Here is an 18,581-nt window from a genome sequence, read left to right on the forward strand (position 1 = left end):
ACCTTGGATGGGTTGCCACGGCCGTACCACATGCAACTGTTGTATTTCTTTCTTTTTGTAATTCCTCGATGGCTCTTACGAAGGGCGTAACTCGTTGACGAAGAAAAGAGCAGGCACTGCGATAAACAGATCGCTGAGAGCTCGCTCACCACAAGCTTTCTGGCATCCTGCCGCGTCAACCGTACAGACTATGTTCCGGTCGAAACGCGAGTCAATGCGTGCCTCGAGCTGCAAGCGTTTATCGCGCAATGTTCTTGGTGACTGTGTGTACATGCATTCCCGAGCAAAAGCCTGGAGACCACAGTCACAGTGCAAAAAAAAAAAAAAAAGGGGGGGGGGGGAATGAAACACCATTTTTATTCGTAGCCCATAGGCACGAAGGTTGAAATGAAGTTGTGTACAGCTTGCTTAGCGCGCCTGTTCGACCGATGTGATGCATTAGGACAATTCCACGTTGCCACGGTGGTGCTAGAAAAAAAAATTGAAGTTTTTGCTCATGTCTTGGTCTCTAGATTTTGCTCTCAACTGTAGATATCGGAATAGGCTGATGCCCGCTGCTTCTGTGGTAGTGGGTCGTACGCAGCACTGCATCTAACGTCCCTTTCTTTCCGTCTTTTTTTCCCTTTCGTGTGTGGCGCGTATGCCCGAAAACTAGGCCGTTCCATTGAAGACAGTATGATTGCTTGATTGATTGACTGATTGATTGGCGAAAGATATTGTACCTGATGAAGCCACGAGTTCGGAACAAAATATATTGGCAGCTTGTATGTGCTTTATAGAGACAGTAATAGATAAGAGAAATTTTGTTATCGTAAATACCCGAAGCTTTATCTTAACAATGCAGTCACCGGGTATTTCATCATCTTTTACTCCTGTCCCTGTTCTAAGAAATATCAGGAATACTTCATCCCTTAACGACATTGGCCTTGAACACACACACGCGCGCGCGCGCACACACACACACACACGCACACGCACACGCACACACACACACACACCACACCACACACACACACACACACACACAAAATGAATGCGACGAAGAAAATTTAGAACTAAAGGAGCGTTACTAACGCTATACGCCTTCCTTGTATCGTCCGTTGCGCCCGTTTACGTTTCAAAGCTAATTGCGTGCAGATGCGTGCGCGATGTACAGTACAGCCAACGCAACACCAGCTTATACGCTCGCTCTTCCAACTTTGCCAAAGTGGTTTGAACCTAGCGCACTGCTGCACAGATTTAACCGAAACAGCGGAGCTCATATGTTACACATCAGCGCCGCAGGCCAAACCGAGACGCCTTTCTCGCTGAAAGTGAGCGTTGCTCGTGTAGCTGGGGCGTTGTTATTTCGTTGCTGCTCAAGCATGCAGTGGTCGAGCGACGCCCATGATTCCGTGCTTTGGTTTCGCGAAGAGAGTCGTCGCCGTATAGAAAAGAGCGACCGTTTCGTCGGGTGAAACTGTGGGCGTGGCGGGATCGTGATTTCTCCGCTCTTACACACGCGCAGCGGCGAAGGCGAGCGTACATCGTTATCATTAGAAGCGTCGTAACTGCGCATGCGCACGCGTGTGTACAGCGTTGGAACTTGCCTGCGCAAAATTGTCGCCGTTTTTCTTATACGCGCCGAACGCGTGTTTCCACCGGTATGTTGTCCCTGAAGATGACTTTCGCATTTTTTTTCGCGTTTGATTTTCGTTATAAAAGGGGGAAAAAGAAAGATTTCATCGGAGTTTAGAGGCATAGCTCTTCTACACCAGGTACAAACCCAGAGAACGCCCGGTTCCGTAAATCTGACCTACAAGCTTCGCCAAAGTCAAAGTTTCTACTGCCGCGTTTCTACCAATCACACAGCGTCGCGCACTCCGTGCTTTCTACCAATCATAATGCGGAATCCGCGGTGTCGGCCAGCCGGGGAAAAAAAAAAAAAAAAAAGGCTAGAACGCTCGCCTTCGTGCATAGCGTTCGCCGCCATCATTTCCCGGCAAACATTACGGCTACAAAGCTGCAGTTGCCGGTAAGCGTGAGAATTATTCAGTGACCTTAGAATGGTGTCGCGTTCTACACTTAAAGGCGAAGATTAAGTGTCTCCCAATTTTTCTTTTAATCGTCGCTGAGATTGCCCAAGGAAACTAGATTGAGCGACCAAATGTGACACACAGAGCTCACTACTCCCAACATATCAGGTACTCCCGAGGCCGGGGTATAATAATGGTATTCCACTTCACTCTTCGTCATGGGTCATCAGGGTGGTGCTCCGTCCATGTTATCACTAGGATCGGCCAATATACAGGCGCTGTGTGCACATCAACTTTTCACTTTCTCTCTTTGTCTTAATTGATTCTCTTCATTTTTTTCTTTCATTTCTCCCAATGCAGAGCAGCCAACCGGGCTCAGTTCTGCTTAACCTCCCTGCCTTTCCCTTATCATTTCTCTCTCTCTCTCTCGGAGAAGCTGAGAAACTGGCTGAGAAACTGGCCTGAGTATAATTTCTGGCTCTAGCTTACATCTCTAAACATCAGAGAACGAGGAGGTCTTGCCAAATAATTTTAGCATACACTAAAGAGGGAGAGAGAGAGAAAGAGAGGGGGAGGAGGAGAGATGAATTGATGAAGTTTGACACGTCATCATGTAGGGCGTACAGCAAAGACCGGTGGTCTAGTAACGGAATGGGCTATGAAGATAAGATAAGATAAGATAAGCGCCTGTGTGTCCGTGTCTCCCTTCTTGTGTGTCGTCTGTTTGCGCTGTTACCCAAAGTTTGAAGATAAGAGAAGGGCAGTGAAGGAATGCAGAGGATCAGGGGTGGGACAGTATTGGGAAATTTGCGGGCATATGTGATTAGTAAGACTGCTGAGACAAGAGGGGAGAATCGGGAGATGGCAGAGCGAGTGGCCTTCGTCCTGCTGTGCACATAAAATGGAATGATGATGATGACAAAGCAGAAGTAGAAGATGATGACTATACAAAGAAAGGAGGCACGGATGGTAACAGTAAGGGAGTCCGGTTGACTAGGCAAGGTATGGGGCAGTAGGGTTATCAAAAAAGCGCAGACTATTGCAGGCTAGAGCTGCTTCTATGCAGTTTTCGAGGCTCAAATTCGCCACCCCCCCCCCCCAAAAAAAAAAAAAAAGAAAGTTCTTACCCTGGATTTCTTACCCCAGAGTTCTTACCCTGGAAAAGTTCTTACCTCGAAATGTTTTTTTTCGGATTAGGTCACAGATGAGCCTCTAACTTTTACAAACGTCTGAGAGACGAACCATAGCTACGTCAAAATTTTCATTTGACTTTAATGTTACTGGTCATATTTTACAAGTAGTCAAGTCATTATAAATGGAAATGCATGTAATTGAAGCGACCTCTTGATTACAGGCAGTAAAATTTCTGAAAATAGCTATACTGATTCACCTAAGTTATGGTCAGTGTTGATCGTTCTGTTAGCTCTGAGAACGATGTGTGCCGCTTTCTTCTTAAGGGTACCAATTCCTCTTTCATGACATACAAAAACCACTTAACTCATGTTTATTTCATTGTAGGCCGTCTGTATAAGTTGAGGCATTAGGCCAACCCGGATATTTGTAGAGAACTCCCGTAATGTACATCGTGTGCAATGTACGCATGTCCTTGTCCTCGTGTGAGCACGCCCGTCACGCCCGTCATCGACATCCTTTATAGTTGCTGGCCTCTCATAAATTGGTGTTTGGGAGGCCACGAATGAAGTCTGATGTGACCTCAAAGGGGGCAAAGCTAAACGCAATAAAAAGAAAGAAAACACCACAAAATGTTGACTCCGGTCTTTATAGACGAACTTATACGCATATTCACCGGTAAGACGGGACTATCAGAATCACGGATAAAGCGCATGCGCTTTAAATCATCGAAAGGCCAAAGGAGACCAATGAAAACCCAAGTTAAGGAAAAGACAGATAATCTATAGTCCTGTCTATACTCAAACGTGCGCACACAAGCCCCATTAAGGATAGAACCGTTTTACTCGCGGATACAATACTTTCCCTCAACTAGACTCCTGCACGCGCGGGTAATTCTGGGAAACCAATTAACCTTCACCTCCGACACGGAGCGGGTCAGGTCGGTCAAAAAGTCCGCGTCACGCAACGGGCCAGACGGCAGAAGGTGCCCGTCGTCTGCATGTAATACGAGAAACAGACGAAGAAAAATCGTCTGCTCCTCGGTGTTCGGGCAGTGCGCATTTGCTACAGGCATAAAGCAAAAAAAAAAAAAAAAAAAAAACCGGAGATCCTAAATAAAGCACAAGCAAACCAGGATTGTTGTTTTTACTTTTCTTTTTTTTTCGGTTCCGCGAAGGTCGGGATACAGAAGAGATGGGAGAAAGCCCCGTATAGTCGTGTAAGACTTTTCCAGCACCCATGGACCGGGGGATATACTGAATGCAAGAAGCGCGCGTTTACGATGTCAAACGCTTCCTTAATCTTTTCTTTCTGTCCTCCAAAGCGCTGGGAATGCCACTAACACAACTTTTTCCCGCCCGTTGGAACCTTAAGTTATGCATCGTTAACAAGCGCGGCGCGCGCGCTTAATATCTCATCGGAGCATATTTTTTTTACGACCTCCGCTTCAACTATAGCGCCCGGACATGCACGCGTATAAGGCCTAATACCCTCCGGCTTGGTTCGAACGTGTACGTACGGCATATATCTCGCGGGCGCCTATATTACAGCCACCGTTTGGCTGCCGTCTTGTCGAAAGGTAAACAATGGCCTCCTCTGTCTCGCCTCCCGTTCACGAGCCACAGCTTGAAGGCGCGCTCGTCCAAGGTTATTAAAGTAAACGACGCCGGCGCGCGCCGTCTCAACTGCGTCTGAATAAAAACGTTCAGTGTAGTGAGAGCAAGAGGCTGGGTTGAACGGCAGCCACAAGCGGCAAGCCTGCCAACGAGCAGTGCACTAAAGCTATTTGCTTGTGCACGAAAGAAAGCGAGAGACAGAGAAAGAAAGAAGAAAGATGAAGGAAGAGAACGGCAAGAAGTTCATGCATTGTGAGCAGTACTGTACGTAGACATCCATATACTCTTGTATATGGAACGTTCGAGCTCCGCTATGTAAATCGCGATGAAGAGTATAATACTCAAATAGCTGCTATGGTTTCAAGACATCACGCTGAAGAGCGTGTGAATTCGTGTCCCAGGACCTGCATTCACAGAACGTTTCTTTCGTAAGTGATCTTCGTCATTGGCTGGCCGTATTCGCCAATACTATATGTCGAGCACCAGGATTGGCTGGAATTCGCTCTTACGAACAATTGTAGCATAATAGCTTTTCACGTAAATCTGACAGGCCCATATTACCGCTGCTCCCAATTATCGCCTTTCAAGCCAAACAGCAACGCAAAAATATCGCTTTCTTCGGCTCGCAGCACACGATACACTAAAACGATCTAGGCGAGGTTGCGGACACCTGTGTACACCAATGCGTATACGCAGCTTGTAGAGTGCTCGCGGAATCGCGATATAGGCTTAGAGCAGCGTCTATGCATGGGCACGTATTCTGCGACGATAACTTTCGGCGATAGTACATCGCCTCGCGACCAACAGGCGCGCGCTGATTGGTTGGTTGAGAAAAATCGGATGAGCTGATTGGCTGGTTGAGCACTACGTCACGCAAAGGCGATAGTATCGTCGCAGTATACGTCCCCATTTCACGCTGGTGCGCTGCTGCTCGCTGCCGCAGCGATGTGCATACGCCGCTCGCAAAAAAGACGGGAGCGTTCGTGTGAGAGGATCGCACCGCGCACGCCTCAGCCAATTTGAAAAGGTAATGAAGCGACGCAGCGACAACACCGCTGGCATGCATGCAAGTGGCCTCCGGCGCCGATATCTGTTGCGACGCCGACAGAGTGACTATATATATATATATATATATATATATATATATATATATATATATATATATATATATATATATATACAGGGTGTCGTATGAGCTGATTTATGGCCATCGCTGTCGCAACTGCTAGTTGTCGCGAGTGTCTGTCCTCTTATCGTTTATTTTCCAATCGCTCGCTTTGCAGTTTCTCCGCCCGTTTCTTCAAACTCGTGACACGAGTTTGAAAGTCACTATACACGAGGTCACTATACAGCGAGCCGCTTTAGAGTATGTTCTCCATGCAACGTACTTCTTGGTTTATAGCGCGAAGGGACACAGACGAAGACTAGAAGAAGACAGGAAAAGCGCCGAAATGGCTCTATAAACCAAGAATATGTTAACGTACTAACTCGTCCAACTGTCCATCCTTTTGCATTATACTTCGCGCAACGTTTGACGACATTGATCTCTATGACGAAAAACACCGTGCAGGTTATAGCGTGCTCGATCTGAAGCCGTGACGAAGGAAGAAATATGAATCGTGGTAACGTTGAGAGGTTCATAACAGAGAGGAGTGCGGAATATAGGAAAGAAACGCCATTTGATAATATCTCGGGTGAGAACGAAGATGTGTGCGCTGGGGAGGCGACGTGTTACGCGTATTGTCGCGCGTGCGATAGTACAGCTCCAGCAGAATCGAAGGCTATAGGTGAGTAAGCAAAGTTTTAAGAGTGATGTGGCGGTGCCCGACTGATCGAGGGAAGCAAAACGATTATCGGGGCTGGCTGAGGGTCACTCGTAGTGGTTAGATTGCTGTAGCTTAATTTGCTTGACGAGAACAGCGATCACAACTTTAGCACACTATAGATTTGCATTTCTCAGAGCGCGCATTTGAATATCAAAGCAATATTGTTATATATATATAGCCAATTTACTAGTGGTGTGAGTGAATATTCGAAACTTTTGCATATCGGGTGGAATATTGCACTATCAGCCTCGGAAATTACTAGTCGCTTGCCTCTGACCACGTTTACCGACAAGCTGTTTCTTAGTCCATAGACAGCGCCGGACTTACCTCCTGCGCAGCTTTGCCGCCTCTATAATTAGGCACGTTTGCCCTGAAACAGATTAGACAATAAATTGTCCTTCGTTTCCTTTTACTCGTCATTGGAGCTGTGAAAATTTATGGACGCGAATTCGTCGAGACGATTCCATCTGATTACGCGAGACAAAATGGAAGCGTCAGGGCTGTTCAGTGTGGTCGGTGCTTGAATATGCAAATCTCTTTTCCTTAACACTGTGAGTGTGTGGCGTGGATGAGGCCTTTCCTATTCATTAGGCGACGCAATTTCTTCGAATCTCTTTGCAAGGCTGAATAACGAAAAGCAGATTTCTGAGCTGTGCTTTTATACGCTGCTGTATGCATATGAAAAGTTCTCCGCGCGCGCCTCACTTTGAAACTCGTGATGCGTATCGTGTACGAGATAACAGACACTTAGGGTAATTAGAGGCATAATTAAGGCGAGTGAAGGAAAAAAACTAACGCCAAAGATGGAAGTCATCCAACGCTGCTGCATACTTGGATTGTGCCCAGGTTTTGTATTATAGCGTCGCTAGTACAAAATGACACTCTGGGGAAAAAAAGAGGATGCTCGTTTGGACATCACTATTGCGAAGCGATGTCACTCTATGCACCAGTGTTCTGCGTTATTATAAGAGTTAGCTTTTGTTGGCAAGCTGGCCCTTAATGGGCCGTTAAGTTGACTGCATGATATTCGATTTGCAAGCCAACGCAGCGTCCGTTGAAGGCTACAAACGAAAGTCAATAGAAACACTATATGATTTCTGTAAGACTATATTCCGATCAATTGTCAGCACAGTGAATATTATCCGCCGCGCAGGCAGGCGACGGAAGATATAAGAACGCTTTGTCGCCACGTAATGTCCGTGTGATGTTAGAACACCGGGCGTGGAACTCAAGCGTAACGCTAAACATTTCTATTGATTTCACTGCTTCTCCTTCGGACGAAACTAACATTTTATTTTACAACGCAAGAAGATCCTGTTTTGTTTATTGTTCTATAACCCGCGCAAGACTAGTTAGTAACTCGGATAAGAATGGGCAATAACTGCTGTACTCTAACATTTTGTATGTGTTAGTAATTCGTTATAGTAACCCCCTAGAAGTGGACAGAAAGCTATATAGTAAATGTTGATAATTAGCTGGTAAACGATACTACTCGACCTAACTTGCGGTGTGTTATTCCTGAACCTTTGTGGCTAATAGTACCATTTCTTGTCGATGGTGAGTTAACAGTACTGTCGTCCTTTCCTGGCCACGTCACCATCGCCAAATGGTTAGAGAGAAAGAGCACACAATATTGTACACGCCCTTGGTCTTCTTTGGGAACTAACCGACATTTCTTCTGACTGTCAATCCGTTTTCAAGAGCCTATCCGGAAGATAATGTAGTCTAACACGGCGGTAAAAACCGCGCAGTGGTACAGTACCGGTGGTACCATGTGGTACGGCATGGTGGCACAGTGACAAGGAGGGAACACATAAAACGACAAATTTCTACGTGCACTACTGTAGACAGACTCGCAGCGTACGCGAGAACAAATGCGTGCTTGTGTACGCTGCATCACTGTCTTTAACCGTAGTTGACCCTATAGTGTAACCGTAGTTAACGAAAGTGTATGGGAAAGGCCAGTGTTAGGCTTGCAATGTTTACAATATTAATTTTTTTGTCAAGAAAACATGAGTGTATACGCCCTTTGAATGTGCGAGCATGAGTTTATCACTGCAGACTGTGCGAAAAAAGAAGAGAAGTTTACCAGCGCCAATTCGTTGTACCATTAGGTTTAGAATAAGAAAAAAAATATACAAAACCGCGGTTACAACTCGGCACCATAGCCCTTTTCCGGTGTCCTGGTTCATTCCCTCTGGTGTTTCCTTTGCCAGTGACGCGCGGTACATGTTCTCATAAATACGCAACTGCTCGCATACAGCCAACATTCAGATGCGTCGCGTCTCGCGTTACTGCACAGTGTGCCAGAACTAGCAATTCATACCGGTAAAATTCCACTCACTTCTAAGCATCCTGCTCAACCGACGGGCGCGCGCTCTGCCACGTCTCCAAGCGCATCGAGATATACGGAAGTCGTTTCCGCTATCCCGTCCTGCCGGCAAGTGTAATTGCGCGCAAAAGTAGTACGCGCCGACGTAAAAAACCCGCAGTCGCGAATACACCCGTTACATACACGCCAGTGTAGGCCTAAGCCCCGCGGCATGTTTAGTGGCGGCGGAGCTAGCTGCGCCTTCGCTAAGCCTAAATCTAGGCTTAGCCCTCGAGCACGCGCGCGCCAGCGAGCGCCGTTACCACATTCCGCGCCTTTCCACCGCCGCGCTGCGCCGTTCTTCGAGCTTTGCAGTTGCCACTCGCGAATGCTATACGAATAATAATAATAATAAAGAAAGAAGTCTACAGGCGGGGAAAGATTTATGGGGCACTACTAGGCCTAACCTACATACTTTTGTTTCGGTTTTCCTTCGCGTCTTTTTTTTTTTTTCTCAGCTCTTCGTTTTGCAAGCTGCTTCTGCTGCTGCTGCCGTGCACTATACGGCGCTCAGAAGTTCTCTCTTTCTGACGGCGTGCGTAATAGACGCGGAAAAAAATGATCGACTGCCGCCGCTAGCGCGCTGCGCGATGGCCAAGGACGGTGTATACACCTCTTCCGAGCTCTGTGGCGGCGTCGCCTCGTAGACCGTGCGCAACTCCATCTTCCAGCGCGCGCCATTCCGCACGTTCGTGTACGTATAGTATATTCGTTTATGCCGCGCGAAAGTCTACCACTATATACGGCTATATATATATGCTCAACGGTACATGCACGGAATCACACGTTGCCCATGTGCGCCGTTCGAACACCCGTCAGTTCCGGTGTTCTGAACGATGAATACACATATCGTCGTTGCGCGAGGACGCGCAGAATGCAAAGTATTCCTGCAAAGACATTCCTTTTGTATATATTCCTTTTGTATTCCAGCAAAGACATTCCTGCGTATTCGCATCAAGTGCGCGCGTATATTCGAAGAGCGGATTTGCGTTTTCTTTTGAGCGCGTATAGAAGGTCGTCATGTTCGAGATCCTAAGCGGGTAAAACATTAGAGCCAAAGAAACTGGCACGAATTGGTGGATGCCATGAAGTATACAACGAACTCATCGAAGAGAGTTGTCTATAGTGCGGAATTGCTAAGAGAGCTGCAAAAAAAAAAAAAAACAATTTGCGGACGAGAAGCTGTTGTGATTAGGTGGACACACAACCCTCACAATTTTAGTGGCCTATACAGAAAGTGTGTAGACATATTTTTACGACGCGTATAGAATGCGATATATATAGACACTCTGTACACTTCGTCTACACGATCAGATTCCCGCACACTTCGTTTAGACGTGCACATTCTATACGCTTTACGAAGTGCATGAATAGCCATGGTAAACTTTCCGGGTGTTAGTTTTATGCGTATACTATAGCGCAGCCCGATCTGGCTAATTCCTCGCGTTTAAGGCAAACTTCAGTGTATCTCGGAAAATATGGATTCCTCGCTTACTGTCTTCGGCACTCCCCGCTCTTGATTTGCTCTAATTGCTTTGTTTCTGCTTACAATATTAACTCTACTTCTAATTTATCTACTGGGCAACGAAGATTGGCTGTGGCAATTAAAAGGAATCTCTTCCTTTCATTTTCAGTTCATTAAAGCACAGGGGATACTGTGACTAGGCTTTTTTTATCATCCGGTAATGAAGCACAACGGAAAGTACTTCTAGCTTCAAGAGGGGGTCAAGAGCCCCAGCACGGGTGCTTTGATATCGTTACGTTCTTGTAATCACTCCTTTGTAACCCTTAACCCCTTCGCCGCGCGTAGGGTAGCAAGTCGGGCGCGCGTCTGGTTGTCCTGCCTATATACGTTTTCTTCCTGCTTCTCTTCTGTCCTCCTCAATGTCCGTGTGAGCTTGTCACTAATTAAAACCTCGTTATAACGAAATTGAAGAGGGGCGTAGACTTATTTGGTTACATTCATTATTGCATGTACCGTACTATGAATCTCTGCGGAGAGTTCAAGGGGAATTTCACTTATATTCGTTATATCCATTATTTAGTTATATCCCGTTTCGCTATAATGAGGTATGGCGTAAATCCGTGTTCGGTCTGTACGGGTGCTAGTTAGAATGTATTGTAGGAGACAATTTGCGATATTGGCAGTGTTCCGATACCCCGCATTCGACAGCCGACATAGAGTTGATACTCTTGTATAGCTCCTTCTCTTTAAACAAATCTGGCAACGCACTCGGGAAGTACGATAGTGCTCACCGGACGTTTGATTTATTCATCTATTACGAATTGGAAATCTTGGCATCGAACCACAATATATTGTCGCCGGCGTCTCTGCACCGTTAAATTGTTAAATGAATTAGTGAAGTGACACATTTAATATTTAGGCATCCTAAGCCAAATACTGAGCCACTCACTTGCAATTAATATATATATATATATATATATATATATATATATATATATATATATATATATAAAGTTGATTCCAACTTGCACCGTCAAATTTCCTAACTTCATCACCCCTAGTTTTCTGCCGTCCTCGACTGCGCTTCCCTACTCTTGGTATCCATCCTGTGCATTCCGTAGCTGCCCAGTTCTATTTTTTTTTCTCTTAATGTCATTAGGATATCGGCTATCCCCGTTTGCTCTCTGGTCCACACCGCTCTCTTCCTGTGCAGAAAATACTATGAAATATATGGTATCACTCATAGACTGCCGTACAGACTGTATAGAAAGGTCTTCTGTAGCGGGTGCTTTAGCGCTCGCAAAATTAACTTGTACCACCCCGCTTAGTCAAAATAGCTCGCCAGTCTCGCACGCGAAACTAAACTAAACGACCTTTCTTTAAAGACTATACAGTCGGGATATATATAACGTAGCCTGTGACAGACAATGACTTGAGGATAGTACTAGTTCAAAAATAATGTATTCATCCTATTCCAGTTCTTATGCTCGTCCCTCATCCTCCGCGCAGTTCTTCACGATCGACGAATTATAGAGGAAAACAAGGTTAATCGAGCGAGCGGAATCGCTGTTACAGCCCTGCAGGGCCGGACTGTCCAAAGCGTTTGGTTCGTAACAGCTGTTTGTTACTAGGCAACCGCGCTTACTAACTTCACTCTTCAGTATAACTAGCCACAGCAGTTGATGAACTTCGTGAATTTGTTGTGAATGAAAAACAAAACAAAACAAAAAAAAAAAAAAACCGCTGGGAACTTTGCGAAGGCGAGATCGGTACATTTTGCTTATCAAGTACGTCAGCTTCGCCAACACTTGCGACGGCAGTAATCGTCAGGCTATATGAATGCGCTGGCCTTAACTATCCATGGAGACGAGGCTGATTTGTTTCCCGCTATATGTATTTAAGGCATGGCTATGCTGTTGCGTTGCTAAGCACGAGGTTGCGGGATCGAATCCCAGCCGCGGCGCAGACGCATATCGATGGGGGCGAAATGCAAGAACGCCCCTGTACCGTGCATTGAGTGCACGTTGAAGATCCCCAGGTAGTCGAAATTAATCCGGAGTTAATCCGAAATCAATTCTCACCACGGGGTGCCTCATAATCAGACCGCGGTTTTGGCACGTGTAACCCGAGTATTTACTTTGATATGTTAGTGCTACATCGCGTGGTCGATTGTTCATCACAAAATTTGGAGACTCTTCAACACCTTCTCTGTGACTGTCCTCGCTACAATTTACAGAGACGATCTCTCGTAATTGCTATAGCGCGCTTTGACCAAAAACCTTTAACCGAGGAAATAATTTTAGAATGCCGACAACCACAAGGCCATCGCAGCGGAGGGCGATGAGGGCACTGTTGCAGTTTTTAAGGACGACAGACTTAGACAAGTATCCCGAACTGATTTTTATAGTCCTACAAGTGATACTGTGTTGTGCGGTGATATTATGTGGTGACAGTGACTGAATGTAACTGTGTATTCGTGCTCTTTTGTTTTCTCTCTCTACTTTCCTGTCACTTTATCTCCCCCTCCCCGATCTCGCCAGCGTAGGGTAGCAAACCGGATCTTCGCTTCTGGTTAACTTCCCTGCCTTTCCCATTTCTTCTGTCTCTCTCTCTTGTCGCCATAGCCTTCCGAGATAATGGTGCAATGTCAGAGTTATAAGAATACGTTGTCATTGCTCTCTTCTGCAGACAGAATGCTTCAGCTTCAAATTTGAACTTAATTTACGGGCATGTGTTTTCTCCTTTTGTCCACACTTTTTTACACAATAGCTGAATAAAAAAAAAAGTTCGCCATGAATTCGGAAACCCTCTTCCGTGTTCGCATATAAATGGTTACGCGTCTATGCTAATAGAATGGCAAAATATATTTTACCAGTGTTGTTGCTGCAGAAAAATCTCTATGCTATAGTGTATACGGTTTACCAGTGATCGGTCATGCTACAATGACTACAATGACATGACTACACACTGAAGACTTTAGCACTTTCAGTCAGTCACAGTGTATCGATACAGAGATGCGACTTACTTTTGAATGTTTCGGCAACTATAAGCGACGACAAAAAAAAAAAGGGAAAAATTATCGAAGGTAGTGCTGAATGTAGACGTAACACTCTGCTAACGAAAAACAATGTCGTAAATCAGTCTTGCAACGAAAACAATGCCATACAATTGCATTTTAATTGGGGCACAACGAAGTTTGACGAGTTTATTGACGTGTCGCGCTATATCACCGTTATTAATTAGTGTTTATTCCTATGTCAGAATGCTCCCTACTCAACGATTTCCAGCGCATCTACTTGTAACAAATGTTCTACTTGTAAATCATCTTCCTTTTCCACGGTCAACAAGGATCAGTGGGCATTTGCACTCTGAAATCTTTATTTCCTGGTTATTTTAAGAGCTTCCAAGTTGCGTCGCTTGAATATTGAATGAAATAGGCTAGCATAAAGATGGACACATCAGATATAGTGGGGAAAAAAAAAAACATAATAGAAACGCATACGTCTGAAATGTAGTTGCAACTTCTGGCGAGTTATTCGTTAATAAAGCTGCGTTATAACTAACTGTAAAAACACGACATATTCTTTTATTTGTCGTCGATTAAAACCGCTCCTCAGTTGGGTATTGTGCTGCCTACAAAAGGCTGAAAAGTGCCGTCGAAGCACAAGCGTGAAACACTCTTCTCACCTAAACCTTCACGCAATAATACGCACTGTCATCGGTGCACAACCGCGCACTGAATTGAAGACTAGCTGAGAGTGAATCTTTAGTTGGCCCGTAAACTTTCGACAAGAACCGCACACTATCGCCGACATGCTTATAAGCGCGCACTCACCGGTGAACGTGGCTCCTGGTGCTCCGCTGCCAGCACGCCGGCCGCGGTTGGCTGAAGTTGGCCTTCCAGCGCTCGCTCGTCAAACCCGGCTTCTCGTTTTATCCACGCCGCAAGTCCTTTCAGGTTCCGTAGTTCACGAGTCAACACAGTCGACGGAAGGATCACCACCGGCTCTCCAGACCGACTCGCAAAAGTCCTCCCTCGGACCTCACAAAAATCCTCGGCCGTCCTCTCACCGGAGTGATGATGCCCGGTCGACAAACCAAAACGGTATCCGAAGCAGTTTCCCGCTCGAAGAGCGTTGCGGCAGCGATGACTGGGGCACGCGCAGTTGTAAGTGGAGGGGGCTTCGCGGGGGACCGTTTCCGCGTTTGGGACGTCCGAAGCCAGGCAGGCGCTGCTTTTCCCCCCCTCCGCTTCGGCCTGCGTTGGGCCTTCTCCGGTAATAACACAGTCGTTCCAGCAGCGGCACCACGAACGGTGGGCCCTTTCTTTTTTTTCCGGGGCAATCGACGCGACGGCGTCCGCAGCTCGTCTGACGACGGACCAGCGCGTGGCGGTGTAGTTGCTTCTTATAGAGGGCGGTGGTCAGCCAATGGCCGTCCTCCGGCTGCGTGACGTCGTTACGGGGAAGGCGGGGCGAACCGGTGGGGGGCTGGAACGAGGGGGGGGGGGAGGGGGGGTTGGCAGACGAGAGGAGAAGTACGAATCAAAATAAAAGCGCACGATGAGCCGCTCGCCGCTCGATTTGTTCCTTCTTTCGTGATGTCGGGATGTGTGCGCTTTTCTTTATTTTGCAATGCCTTCTCTCGCAGTTGCCGCTCGCGCTTTGCGGTGGCTTGCGCATGCATTTGTTGTACTTTACTTCGTTTCCGGCTCTTACTTTCCTCCGTTCTTTTGCTTTTCTTTGTATTCGCGTTTATGAGTGACGCTGCTTACAAGCGCACGTTCGTACGTGCAGAGGGATCGGATGTTGCCTTTAGGAGTCCTGCCGTGTAGCGCTGAAGTTGGACACTTAAAGAGGACCGCAGTTTACTTTCTTCGTTTGTGTCAATATTGTAAGAACTAGGGCGGGGGTCTGTATGCTGTGTAGGGTGACATTATATTCAGTGATAGCAATAAAACGTAACTCGGCGTAGAAAGTGACGCTGACATTCGTAGCGATAAGGATCTCGGCCCGGATTTGGCTTATCGATCGACGTCGAGCGTTCAGAAGAACGGTTTAATTGTATATGCTGACATTTTTGGCAAAGTCCTGCCGTCTCTCTTGCAGTACGATCAAGTTCGCAGGTATGAGTAAAGTGGGCCCTCACAGGTGCCACTCAACGCAGCTTTAGCGATATTTTCTTATAGTTCCTAAAGTTCCTAAAGTTCCTATGGTTCCCTGTCGGACTTAATATACATATTCTCGAAGAAGATGCCTGATGTTTGCGGTTTGCTATGGGCTGCGGCACAGCAACGTAGTCGCCAATGAGTCACTTTGAGGTAGTTTTGTCATTTGCACAGACTGTTGTGTGGCGTCTGCTCAAACCTCCGGTTATCTACGCCAGTGTTTGATCGTTAAAAAGGAAAAGAAAACAACGCAAGCTGCTTATGGTCGAATCATCAAGCACGGAGGCCTTTCCATATGCTAAACATGCTTCCGCGACATTGGGCCGGAGGAACAGCGACAGGTTCCTATTGATCGATCGACCAATTGTTCCCGCAATCAACCATCTTGTAATATGAATAGTATCATAGAGACGAAGAAGCGGTGGTGAACATTTATGCGCATTCCACACACTATGCGAATCGGTGTAGACGAATCAAGTTGCTGGTGTTAATGCTAGGCGTGTTGAGATTATGTAATGTTACATTAAAGTGGACACTCTTTTACGTTATGTAGATGACATTTTTACGCTACGTAGATGACATGTTGTGGTATATCTTGTATTGGAGCAATAAGTCAGAAGAATTAGGTTGACTTCTTTATTCCTTCAAAGACGTGAATGATCATCACTACTATAGTCGGTTATCAATTTCACCTCCCTCTCGGGATGTTGGTAATTAACCTTCAGGGTCACCCTGAAGCATACGAACATCTTTTGTGACGTGTAAACCAGCGCATTATACAACGGCGCTTCCTCTTTGAGCTCCTCCACGCTGACGTAACAGCTGTACTCCATGCTTTCCCTCTCCGCGAATGAGCTGTGCGAAGGTCAGCTCGCTACGTGTACTCGACAAGATACCGGCGCCAAACCCACAGAACAAGCCAAAGAAACTAGGTCCCCATGCAACACCTGAGCGACTGTAATGCAATATCATTACCAGGATCGGTTCACCCCCGCCTTTGGTTGCAATGCCTCCGAGATCGGCCCGCGTTTCAAATCACATTAAATGCCTTGCGAAGAGACATAGCGTACAACGGTGTCAGGATCCGCCCAACAAGTCGCCGCCTTTAATTACGTAGCCTTCGAGACTAGGATCGGCGCAGTCTATCGGAGAGACTGGCGACCACGAACTATACGCCAAACGCAGGAGGGGGGGGGGGGGGGGGATATACAAAGAAAGTTTCACTTTAGACGCTCGCCTTGTGCAGCTTGCACTTTTACGAGAAATCAAAATGCTGTATTTGTTGCACTTAATATCGCAATGGATATCCATCAGTAAATTACGAAGTGCTCTTTAGTTTACAAAACTAGTACGTATCCCAGAGTTACTGCGAATTTCATAATAATCATAACCTACTGAAGGTTTTCTATAATACGAAGGCCTTTTCCAGCCGTGTCGAGTTAATGCTAGGCTTGCGTCAGCTTACTCCACTCCATGTGCCTGCAAATTTTCTCATCACATTACACTACCATATACTCTGCTGGGCTCGAGTATAGGTTTCCTTTACCTTGGCACCAATTCGGCTGCTCTGTTAGACCACCAGTTACCTGGTCTATACATTGTATGACCCACATGAAGTGACTGTACGTGAAATACTGCGGTCACCTGGCTCGCGTGCGGCATAATTTTTCTTCACCGCGCGAGAAATTTGTCACGAACGAATGTAAGCTACAAATGTGTATCGGGAATGTTTATGCGTTACATCAATTAGTTTCGATTCATTCGGGAGTGTATGTCAATAGTAAATCCTCCCCTTTATTGACAATGAGGGACAGAGAGAGACTTGCCCGGCCCGTTACCCCCCCCCTGTCGACTACGTAAGTCGCAAGCCAACGCCCCTCTTTGGTAGAGTGTACGCTCGCTTGTTTTATGCCAAATGAACACAAGTGAAAGAATGAATCTGCATTGCGCCCAGCTTTTCGCAGCCTGTAACCACGTTTGACGGCGTCCTAATTCTGCAGGCAGGTGCATAGGAAACGGGCGATGTGTTAAGTGTAAAAAGAAAGAAAAAAAAAATCACTCGAAGTCAGTAGTATAACGCTATAACTTTGTTCCTGCAGCATGCATTCTAATGCTATATAGCTACAGGTGTATGCGAAAGCGCTAGTGTATGAAGCTGGGTACGGACAGCCCGGAGACGTACGACCACGTCTTCTAAGAACTGGGACGCCATCGGTCAGCCTTCGATAAGTGCTTTGGGTCCGACACCATCAACTACACTGATCTTAATGACTACGCAGGAAACGAAATCAAAGTATAGCGCAGTTTAAGCTAAAATTGAATGCCCGTGGCCAACACACGTTCGATCGTTTCTCAACAACGAGATACATCGATCCATAGGGCGCAGCAGTGGGTCGCCTTGCGGTGTGTATATAGACAGTTTAAGGCATGGCACGTGACGGGAATTTTTCATCCGTCCAAGGAACAACAACAACAACGGGAGTAATTTGGAATCGAACCAATTTATTGAGGCTGGGGCCAGCACGCGCTCGATTAGGCGTGAACCACTTTAGAGTGACCGAACTATTGTTCGCGGTCGACCATAGCCAATCCACTATCCGTTTCACGGCTGTCCCCGGTTGCGCGGATTATATCCGGCAGGTTCGGAGCGACCAATCTGATAGGCGGGGAGAGCGTGACATAGGCTTCACTGAGTACGTTCACGCCAATCTTGCACGGTGCTCGAACACCGCTTAGAAAAAAAAAAAGCCTTAGAAAGCAATTGCATGCAAGTGTGTGCGTGTGTGTTTGTGGGAAGGGGAAGGGGATGGACAAGGGGATATAGGGGAGATTTAGTGCGGCGTCGTAATATTTTCTGCGCGCTGTTTTATTAAACTGCTTAAACGTCCATCACGCAAAAGGGTGTGGCTCATGCGGCAGCCTGCTTTACAAACACTGCACGCGGCACGTAACCGCGGAGTAACATTATAACTGTTTCGTCCTGTTACGTA

General features: G+C 46.5%; 1 protein-coding gene across 1 annotated transcript in view; it reads right to left on the reverse strand.

The window, feature by feature from the left end:
* Nucleotides 1-14,790, reverse strand: part of LOC119457662 (neurogenin-1) — a 32,535-nt gene extending 17,745 nt beyond the window's left edge. Inside the window, exon 1 of the mRNA XM_037719298.2 lies at nucleotides 14,260-14,790. The gene's annotated coding sequence lies outside the window, so the exon portion shown is untranslated. The remainder of the gene's footprint in view (nucleotides 1-14,259) is intronic.
* Nucleotides 14,791-18,581: the final 3,791 nt, after the last annotated feature.

The sequence above is a fragment of the Dermacentor silvarum genome, chromosome 7 (genome assembly GCF_013339745.2).
Source record: "Dermacentor silvarum isolate Dsil-2018 chromosome 7, BIME_Dsil_1.4, whole genome shotgun sequence".
NCBI classification, from domain to species: Eukaryota; Metazoa; Arthropoda; class Arachnida; order Ixodida; family Ixodidae; genus Dermacentor; species Dermacentor silvarum.